Source organism: Zea mays, chromosome 4, assembly GCF_902167145.1.
Source record: "Zea mays cultivar B73 chromosome 4, Zm-B73-REFERENCE-NAM-5.0, whole genome shotgun sequence".
NCBI classification, from domain to species: Eukaryota; Viridiplantae; Streptophyta; class Magnoliopsida; order Poales; family Poaceae; genus Zea; species Zea mays.
The window spans coordinates 82,198,436-82,208,823 of NC_050099.1; the positions used below are offsets into that span (position 1 = coordinate 82,198,436).

At 41.8% G+C, this 10,388-nt stretch overlaps 1 long non-coding RNA gene and 1 other non-coding gene across 3 annotated transcripts; both read right to left on the bottom strand.

Moving 5' to 3' along the window:
- Positions 1-6,808: 6,808 nt before the first annotated feature.
- On the bottom strand, positions 6,809-7,521 carry LOC109945755 (uncharacterized). Its single transcript, XR_004857769.1, has 2 exons — positions 7,343-7,521; positions 6,809-7,251 (listed from the first exon to the last, which is right to left on the bottom strand). It is a non-coding gene; the product is annotated as an uncharacterized protein (transcript).
- Positions 7,522-7,654: 133 nt separating this feature from the next.
- On the bottom strand, positions 7,655-10,148 carry LOC103653444 (uncharacterized). Of its 2 annotated transcripts, XR_002268743.2 has the most exons (4): positions 10,073-10,148; positions 9,906-9,967; positions 7,876-8,009; positions 7,655-7,744 (listed from the first exon to the last, which is right to left on the bottom strand). It is a non-coding gene; the product is annotated as an uncharacterized lncRNA (long non-coding RNA). The 2 variants fall into 2 exon arrangements; XR_002268742.2 differs by lacking the exons at positions 9,906-9,967; positions 10,073-10,148 and adding an exon at positions 8,122-8,200 and having other exon boundaries at positions 7,658-7,744; positions 7,876-8,016.
- Between the last annotated feature and the right edge of the window lie 240 nt (positions 10,149-10,388).

Here is a 10,388-nt window from a genome sequence, read left to right on the forward strand (position 1 = left end):
GGCCTTGCTAGATCCGGACTGGGTATTGGCCATGCAGGAGGAGCTCAACAACTTCAAGAGAAATGAAGTTTGGACGCTGGTGCCTCGTCCCAAGCAAAATGTTGTGGGAACCAAGTGGGTGTTCCGCAACAAACAAGACAAGCACGGGGTGGTGACAAGGAACAAGGCTAGACTTGTGGCAAAAGGTTATGCCCAAGTCGCAGGTTTGGACTTTGAGGAGACTTTTGCTCCTGTGGCTAGGCTAGAATCAATTCGTATCTTGCTAGCATATGCCGCTCACCATTCCTTCAGGTTGTTCCAAATGGATGTGAAGAGCGCTTTCCTCAACGGGCCGATCAAGGAGGAGGTGTATGTGGAGCAACCCCCTGGCTTCGAGGATGAACGGTACCCCGACCACGTGTGTAAGCTCTCTAAGGCGCTCTATGGACTTAAGCAAGCCCCAAGAGCATGGTATGAATGCCTTAGAGACTTTCTAATTGTTAATGCTTTCAAGGTTGGGCAAGCCGATCCAACTCTTTTTACTAAGACATGTGATGGTGATTTGTTTGTCTGCCAAATTTATGTCGATGACATAATATTTGGTTCTACTAACCAATAGTCTTGTGAAGAGTTTAGCAGGGTGATGACGCAGAAATTCGAGATGTCGATGATGGGCGAGTTGAACTACTTCCTTGGGTTCCAAGTGAAGCAACTCAAGGACGGCACCTTCATCTCCCAAACGAAGTACACGCAAGATCTGCTAAAGCGGTTTGGGATGAAGGACGCCAAGCCCGCAAAGACTCCGATGGGGACCGACGGACACACCGACCTCAACAAAGGAGGTAAGTCCGTTGATCAAAAAGCATACCGGTCAATGATAGGGTCTTTACTTTATTTATGTGCTAGTAGACCGGATATTATGCTTAGCGTATGCATGTGTGCTAGATTTCAATCCGATCCTAAGGAGTGTCACTTAGTGGCAGTGAAGTGAATTCTTAGATATTTGGTTGCTACGCCTTGCTTCGGGCTCTGGTATCCAAAGGGGTCTACCTTTGACTTGGTTGGATACTCAGATTCTGACTATGCTGGATGTAAGGTCGATAGGAAGAGTACATCAGGGACGTGCCAATTCTTAGGAAGGTCCCTGGTGTCGTGGAACTCTAAGAAATAAACCTCCGTTGCCCTATCCACCGCTGAGGCCGAGTATGTTGCCGCAGGACAGTGTTGCGCGCAACTACTTTGGATGAGGCAAACCCTTCGGGACTTTGGCTACAATCTGAGCAACGTCCCACTCCTATGTGATAATGAGAGTGCTATCCGCATGGCGGAAAATCCTGTTGAACAAAGCCGCACAAAGCACATTGACATCCGGCATCACTTTTTGAGAGACCACCAGCAAAAGGGAGATATCGAAGTGTTTCATGTTAGCACCGAGAACCAGCTAGCCGATATCTTTACCAAGCCTCTAGATGAGAAGACCTTTTGCAGGCTGCGTAGTGAGCTAAATGTCTTAGATTCGCGGAACTTGGATTGAATTGTAGCATACATGTGTTTATGCCTTCGATCATGTTCATTCTGCATTGTGTTGCTTATTATGGTGCTCAAGTTGTACAAGCACTCCCCGGACCTCACAAGTCCTTGTGCCAGTAATGCACATATTTAGGGGGAGATGTGTTACAACTTGACCCTTTGAGACTAACCATATGCTTGAGTTTGCTTGATTTAGTCTCGAAGGAGAATTGAAAGGGAAAAGGTGGACTTGGACCATGCAAGACTTCCACTGCACTCCGATGAAAAGAGTAACTTTTCCAAGTTCATCTTTAAACTCTTATTGCCTATTTGCTCTTAATTGAAGATTTTGGTGAGGCAATGGGGTTAACAGGCCAAGATTGATCCCGTTTTGGTGCTTGATGCCAAAGGGGGAGAAAATAAAGGCCAAAGCAATAGATGGATCAGCTACCACTTGAGAAACTTTGAAAATAGTAGAATAGAGCTTTTGGTTTGTCAAAACTCTTGCATTGTCTCTTTTGTCAAAAGTTGGCCTCTTGTGGGGAGAAGTGTTGATTATGAAAAAAGGGGGAGTTTTGAAATCTTTGATCAATCTCTTTTGGAATGACTCTCTTTATGCTTCAACATGTGTGTTTGACTTAGAGATAGAGGTTTGAGTTTGATTTGCAAAAACAAACCAAGTGGTGGCAAAGGATGATCCATATATGCCAAAATTGAATCAAAATAAATTTGAGTTTTATTTGAAGTGATATTGCACTTGTTCTAGTTGCTTTATGTTGTGTTGGCATAAATCACCAAAAAGGGGGAGATTGAAAGGGAAATGTGCCCTTGGGCCATTTCTAAGTATTTTGGTGATTGAGTGCCAACACAAGTGCTTAAATGTGAATCTATGCCCATGGATGGACAAAGTAAGAGTAAATGTATGTTTCTAAGCCTTAGTACATTGTTTTGAAGACTAATGTATTGTGTCTAAGTGCTAGAATCAGGAGAAATCGATTCAGAGAAAAGTTGGCTGTGTACAGCCAAAAGGCTGTTCGGTCTGGAGCACCGGACTGTCCGGTGGTGCATCGGACAGTGTCCGGTGCGCCAGACTGACTCTGGCGAACTGGCCGCTCTCGGGAATTCACCGGCGACGTACGGCTATAATTCACCGGACTGTCCGGTGTACACCGGACTGTCCGGTGAGCCAACGGTCGGCCGAGCCAACGGTCGGCTGCGGAATCCGCGCGCGACACGTGGCCGAGCCAACGGTCGTAAGGGGGCACCGGACTGTCCGTGTGCACCGGACATGTCCGGTGCGCCAATGGCTCTCTGGCTGCCAACGGTCGACTTCGCCGTAGAAGGAAAGAAATCGGGCACCGGACAGTGTCCGGTGTGCACCGGACTGTTCGGTGCGCCAAACGACAGAAGGCAAGAATGGCCTTCCAGATTTGCTCTCAACGGCTCCTAGCTGCCTTGGGGCTATAAAAGGGACCCCTAGGAGCATGGAGGAGATGACCAAACATTCCTACAACATTCCCAAGCACCAAGACATCGATTCCGCGCCTTTGATTCTTTGTGATAGCAATTAGAGCTCTAGTTGAGTAGTGAACTCTTTGAGTTGTGTTGTGAGCTCTCATTGCGACTTGTGTGCGTGGTGTTGCTGTGATTTCGTGTCTTGAGTGCGTTGCTAATCCCTCCCTTGCTCCGTGCTTCTTTGTGAATTTCAAGTGTAAGGGCGAGAGGCTCCAAGTTGTGGAGATTCCTCGCAAACGGGATTGAGAAAAAGCAAGCAAAACACCGTGGTATTCAAGTGGGTCTTTGGACCGCTTGAGAGGGGTTGATTGCAACCCTCGTCCGTTGGGACGCCACAACGTGGAGTAGGCAAGCGTTGGTCTTGGCCGAACCACGGGATAACCACCGTGCCATCTCTGTGATTGATCTTTGTTGGTTATTGCGTCTTGTTGAGGATTCCTCTTTAGCCACTTGGCAATCATTGTGCTAACAATTAACCAAGTTTTGTGGCTTAAGTTTTGAAGTGTTACAGGATCACCTATTCACCCCCCCTCTAGGTGCTCTCACAACCGTGCTGGCCATGTTCAGTCCTATAAAAAAGAAATATCAAATTGATAGTCTCAAGTAGTAACAGGCTCAAGTAGTAACGCTGAAATCTACAACCTTACAGAAACAATATATATAATTATATACGGGTGTGGGACTAAACCTAGAAGAAAATTTTCGCAGACCCTATAGAGGCTGCTTAAAAACAGAGGACTCAATCAACAACTGGACTAGGCTTACCTTGTTGTGGATGCGCCATATTGATATGATCCTGATGTGCTACATCTTCACCGGCTTCCATGGAGTGGATGCTGCACCACGCCTGGAGGTTCCTCCGCTGCCTCAGTTGTCGTGGCTGCAGAGAAGAGGAAACAACGATCGCGAACAGAGCGGATGAAAAGCACAGCCGGACGGAGATTTGGTTGGGAACGGTGCCGTTTTACTTGTTAACGGAGTTGTGAGATCATGGGCCCGCGCAATCTGCGGCAGCGGCAGGAGGCTAATCCACATCCGGCCATCGACTGCTCCATCGTGCGGCTGTGACCGTTTATAGCACAACAAACCAGTGCTATGCGTGGCAAACTAGCAATTCTCTCTCTCTCTCTCTCTATATATATATATATATATATATGATGTCTATTGCATGTGAGTTAAACCAATGATTGATGAATTATATCTATATGTTAAATTGATCTATATGAATATAGGTGTGGATTAACCTGTTTAACATGTGTGTGAATAGTGAATTGATGAGTGATGAGTTATGTTAATTTAGTGTTACATTGATGTGGTCTGTGAAACTATGAGTATAATTATTATTTTATGTTGTTAAATTAGTTTAAAATTAACTAGAAATTGATTATTATACATATACTATTTTTTCTGCTCTAGCTCGCAAGCTAAACGAGCCAGCTCGAACTCGTAAACGAGCCGAGCTGACTCTGTGGTTCGCTATCTTAACAAGCCGAGCTAACTCGATATCCAGCCTTAAACAACGGTGGTGCTACCCCCACCTCATGTTTAACTTGGCTCGACACAATTTGTTTCAATTTTATCACAAGCTATGTTTATTAATAAACCAGCTTACGTTAAGCTTAAACTAGCTCGTTAGCTCGAATGAGCAACCATTTATCAGCAAAACAAAGTCTGCATTTATATTTAATAAACTGATAAGTGATAAACTATATTAATTTGGTATTTGATTAATGTGATATGTAAAATTGTGAGTATTATTACTTCTTTTATAGTGTTAAATGATCTAGAATTAACTAATAAGTGGTTATATTATTGTATGTATGTGTATATTTTTTTGGGTCCGCCGTTCGCACTTACAAACGAGTCGAGCCAAGCTAATCTAAGTCAGCTCGTCACCTTAACGACTTAGCTCGATTTTAGCCGAGCCAAACCGGCTCCGTGGCTCGATATCAACCCTACCCTGACCGGACTAGTGTAGCGTTTGATTTAGAAACTAAAAAATACAAAATCATAAGAACTCTCTTGTAACGACCGAGAATCCCACCGTAGTAATAAATTTAGAGCACAGATAACACATGTTATGATAATTTAACCTTGCTATTTTAACAGGAATTAGCCTTGCAACCTTCAAGGCTATGTCTAAGCCATATATTATACTAGGTGTATGCCCGTGCGTTGCTACGGAGTCAACATGTATTGTTAAGATACATTAAAATGTGGAAACACTATGATAAAATACATTGATATGTAAAAACACTAATTATTATTCGACACTTTTTATTAGCATCACTAAAAGTGGATGTTTACATACCTCAAAAAATATAAATATAATTAGATGATTGTGCGTTGCTATAGTTTTTATATATCACAAGTAGACCTTTTTTAATGGAATAACATATTCTAATCCACTCCTTCTATCTTCCGTTAAATAAACGGATGGTCCAAGAAAGAATGAAATGCTAGACTATACAAGATGTAGGATCAGCTATAGAAAAAGTAGAGCATCCAAATATCTTGCTTACAAAACTCTAAGAGTTAGATGAAATGGGAAGGAACACGAGAAAACTGTGATAAACCACCGGCTTCCATACATGCTTGGGTTTATCATTTCTTCAACAAAGTGTTCTCCCAATTTTGGCATGAGCTCCATAGCTAATTTCTCAAACTGAGACATATATTGCTGCAAGAGCGGCAAACCAGACTATTCCAATGGTAAAAACATATCAGTACAAGTCTTTATACTAACACTACAAGGCTATGATAGTCAAACCAGTTCCATATTTGAACACAACTGCAAAACACATAAGCATGTAACTTTCCTCCATTACAACAACAACATAGTTTTTAAGAAAGACCACAATTTAATGCATAGAACTTATTTCCTTGTTTTCATAATGCGAGAATGTATAACTTACTGTTCGCCTGCAATATCATTTCTTGTAAGCTTTTGTAGGACATCAATCTCTATCATTATTTCATAACCAAAAGAGATTAACAATACAAGATTTATAGTGTCGAAGAAAACGAGCTTAATGGCAACTTTTTTGGTTTGCTTGATAGCATAAAAATAAGCATACAGTTAGATGGATATAATATTATAGACAATAAACCGGGTTGCAAACTGCACTTCATAGTAAATACTACCTTGGAAAAAACACAGGTCAGCTATACTCATTACATTATAGCACCGAAAACAAATACTTAACGAAATAATTGTAACCCCTCAGTTACCTGCGTAAGAGGTACTGTCAACCTTTTTCCAGGGACCACTCAAGTGTAGGTTCTCAGACCCTTACGGTTTTAGCAGTATAACATTTGCCTTCACCTATGGGAGGTGCCAGAAGTTGTAGTTGTAGGCAAAGTTTCAGTAAGATGGGGAAACAACAATCATAGTTGCATAACCAAAAGCGATTAGTAGTACCATATTTATAGTGTCAAAGAAAACGAGCAGTATGCCAACTTTTTAGGTTTGCCTGATAGCATAGAATTAAAGATACTATTAGACATATATAATATTATAGACAATAAACCGGGTTGCAAACTGCACTTCATAGTAAATACTACCTTAGAAAAAACGCAGGTCAGCTATACTGATTATATTATAGCACTTAAAACAAATACTTAACAAAAAAATAATAACCCATCAGTTACCTGCGCAAGAGGTACTGTCCAACCTTTTTCATGCGACCACTCAAGGTTCTCAGATCCTTACAATTGCCTTCACCTATAAAAAACGTGCAGAGGCGCGGTTGCAAAAAAAATCAGTAAATTGTTCAACCTACCAGTAAAGATATATACGGATTTGTAAGGAAGAAAAACAGTAAATAATCGAGTGCAACCACTGCGTAGTCTACATGGTGATGAAGCTGAGCTGAAAGAGAGAGGGACACGTGATGGAAGATGCTGTCTGAGATCCTCATGACTTTGACTGATGTCGTATGAGGGAATCCTCATTATTGATGCTGTCTTGTCTGGGGGGAGCCGAGAGACGTAGCACGCGACGCGACCGAACTAAAAGCTAAGCATACAGGTCGATGCCCAGAGCTTGGCAGGCTGGTTAGTCCAGTACTTCCGGTCGACGGCCTTCATCCTCTCCATGTCCTCGCCGGAGATGTCGAAACCGAAGACGTCAAAGTTCTCCTGCAGCCTCTCCACCTTAGAGGTCTTGGGGATCACCACTGTGTCCCGCTGCAGACCCCAGCGGAGGACGAGCTGCGCCAGCGTCTTGCCGTACTTCTCAGCCAAGCTCTGCAGATCGTTGCGACAACCACAATGGCAAAGTTAGCAGACCGCATTGGCACCAGAACTGACGATAGGACATATTCGAAATGGCAACCACCTTGATGACAGGGTCGTCCAGGCACGACACCCTCCCGAACCACTCGGCGTTGGCGGTGGAGCCACCCAGCGGGGTGTGCGCGGTCACGCAGATCCCGTGCTTCTGGCAGAACTTGACAAGAGAGTCGCGCTGGAAGTAAGGGTGCGTCTCAATCTAGTTCACCGCCGGCTTTATCTTGGTCCAGTGATTCCCGTGCAAGCCGCCGTCGCGAGCGCACACTCCTACCCGTGCTAAGCCCCTACAACATGTAGAAAAATGAACGGCTAAAGCAATAGCAGAAGTGTCTCCTGTTCTCTTATATGTACGGATGCGCTTTACGCTAGCAACCGGAGATTCTATAAGGCTAACAGCAGATGATGGCACCGTTTTAGGAACTTTGTCACTCAAAGGATGCTGAAAAATCTGTGAGTCAGTAAAGGAAAAACATGTAACACATATCATACAGTTCTGCATTATCACTATAGTCATGAAGAAAGAGATGTAACTTCCGAGAAATTGTATGACTGAATGAACCAGAGATGATAATAGGATACATAAGCATGGTTGCCGCATGAATTGAATATGACTTCATCCCCTCCTGTAAGGGGAACTTTTGTGCCTGAACTTATGGACCTTCCATTTAATTGGACCATACCCTTCTTTCCAAGAACTTCTAACTCACATGGACCTCCTTGCTGAAAATTAAACATCAAAACCAATGAAATGCTTGCAGACTAACACTTGAGGATGTTCATGCACTCCTCAGATAATGAATATGAACCATAAAAACAAGAACATACCTCAAGGCGCCGCAGCTTGCAAAGCACCTTGCTAACAGGCTGGTATTTCAGCCACAAATTACAGTGTTTGCTTTGACCAATAGAAAATTGAGCTGCACTGATGGGATGGTGAGGAGTGTGTAGTATAGATATGTTTTCTATCAGTATTTACAAATAGAATGTTTTCATGCATTATTCTACATCATTATAAATTGGAATCACCAACATCTACTGTCCCATTCCTACCTTGCAGAACACCCTCCACAAGGTCTGCTGTTCTGCAGGACCAGAAATGGAGAAATGGATTATGGGAAGGTATTATCTAGTGTATGATCTCATAAACCTGTACAGGTTCATCAGTAAATTTCGTCTGTCATCATTAAGATAACTAAGGAAACAATATTGGAGTAATACGACCTGTACAATATTAGAGAGTCATTTAGGCCAAACTAATGAAAAAGTTTAAATGACAATACCGCCTGAGATTTATTTCCAACAGATTTCTAGTTAGTTTTTTACATTTAAAATATTGAGATTCAATCATGGTGTTTCTTATTTGATTCTTTTATAGAACATGCCAGCCTTGCAATATGAAAACAAGTGGCATTGTAATGTGAAAGAAGTGGTTGCAGCTAAAAGAGGTATTTAATATGCATAACAGCATGTGTGATTTAGACAGAGATCAAGAGGTACTCACATCACTTGCCAAAACAAATAAAAGAGCTCCTGCAGCAATAGCGCACGGAGGATCATCAATGTCCAGAACCAAAATAGCATCGATAATTTGTTGTACCAGTCTACAGGATATAAGAAAAGGAAGGCATTTGTATAAGTAATAGAATGCAAAAAAGGTGACAGATCTAATATTGTGTTTGTTAATTGTTAAATGTTAACATCTTTAGAGCTGGAGAAGTTCTTAGATTCAATAATAATTTAATTATTCTTTTGGACTTAGAACATTTGACCTTGCTCTAAGAACTGAATCCCAGGTCAGACAGCAAAACAGATATCCCACACCTTCAAGGCTTCAACTTAGAACTTATTCTAACCAAGGTATTATGCTTTTAACTTAAAAATGAAGTACAACATCAATGTTGGCATAATTGTGAGTGTAAGAGTAAACCTATGAATCTATGATACATTTCAGCTCAAGTGAAACTTTCAGTTTATAAGATAATAATTATTATTGTTCAATCCCAACTGGAAACATGCCCAATTCTCAGAAATCGTATATGCTTATTGCCTAAGGAGAAAAGTTTAGCTACACCTCAATAATTTCCATTTCTACCAAACAGCATTCGTCAGATAACTTGCAATGATGCTTGAGCTGAGCAGTTATAATTCAGACAAGATAGACTAAATTCTAGGCACAACCGCACAACTAAACACTAACCATGCTATTGTTTCAGGGACCATGCAGGATACAATCTCTCAGCTTAAGAAGATACCAATCTGCCAGAAATCTTCCTAGGCAACTCAAATGAGCAGTTATATGTACGGATGCGCTTTACGCTAGCAACCGGAGATTCTATAAGGCTAATAGCAGATGATGGCACCGTTTTAGGAACTTTGTCACTCAAAGGATGCTGAAAAATCTGTGAGTCAGTAAAGGAAAAACATGTAACACATATCATACAGTTCTGCATTATCACTATAGTCATGAAGAAAGAGATGTAACTTCAGAGAAATTGTATGACTGAATGAACCAGAGATGATAATAGGATACATAAGCATGGTTGCCGCATGAATTGAATATGACTTCATCCCCTCCTGTAAGGGGAACTTTTGTGCCTAAACTTATGGACCTTCCATTTAATTGGACCATACCCTTCTTTCCAAGAACTTCTAACTCACATGGACCTCCTTGCTGAAAATTAAACATCAAAACCAATGAAATGCTTGCAGACTAAGACTTGAGGATGTTCATGCACTCCTCAGATAATGAATATGAACCATAAAAACAAGAACATACCTCAAGGCGCCGCAGCTTGCAAAGCACCTTGCTAACAGGCTGGTATTTCAGCCACAAATTACAGTGTTTGCTTTGACCAATAGAAAATTGAGCTGCACTGATGGGATGGTGAGGAGTTGTAGTATAGATATGTTTTCTATCAGTATTTACAAATAGAATGTTTTCATGCATTATTCTACATCATTATAAATTGGAATCACCAACATCTACTGTCCCATTCCTACCTTGCAGAACACCCTCCACAAGGTGTGCTGTTCTGCAGGACCATAAATGGAGAAATGGATTATGGGAAGGTATTATCTAGTGTATGATCTCG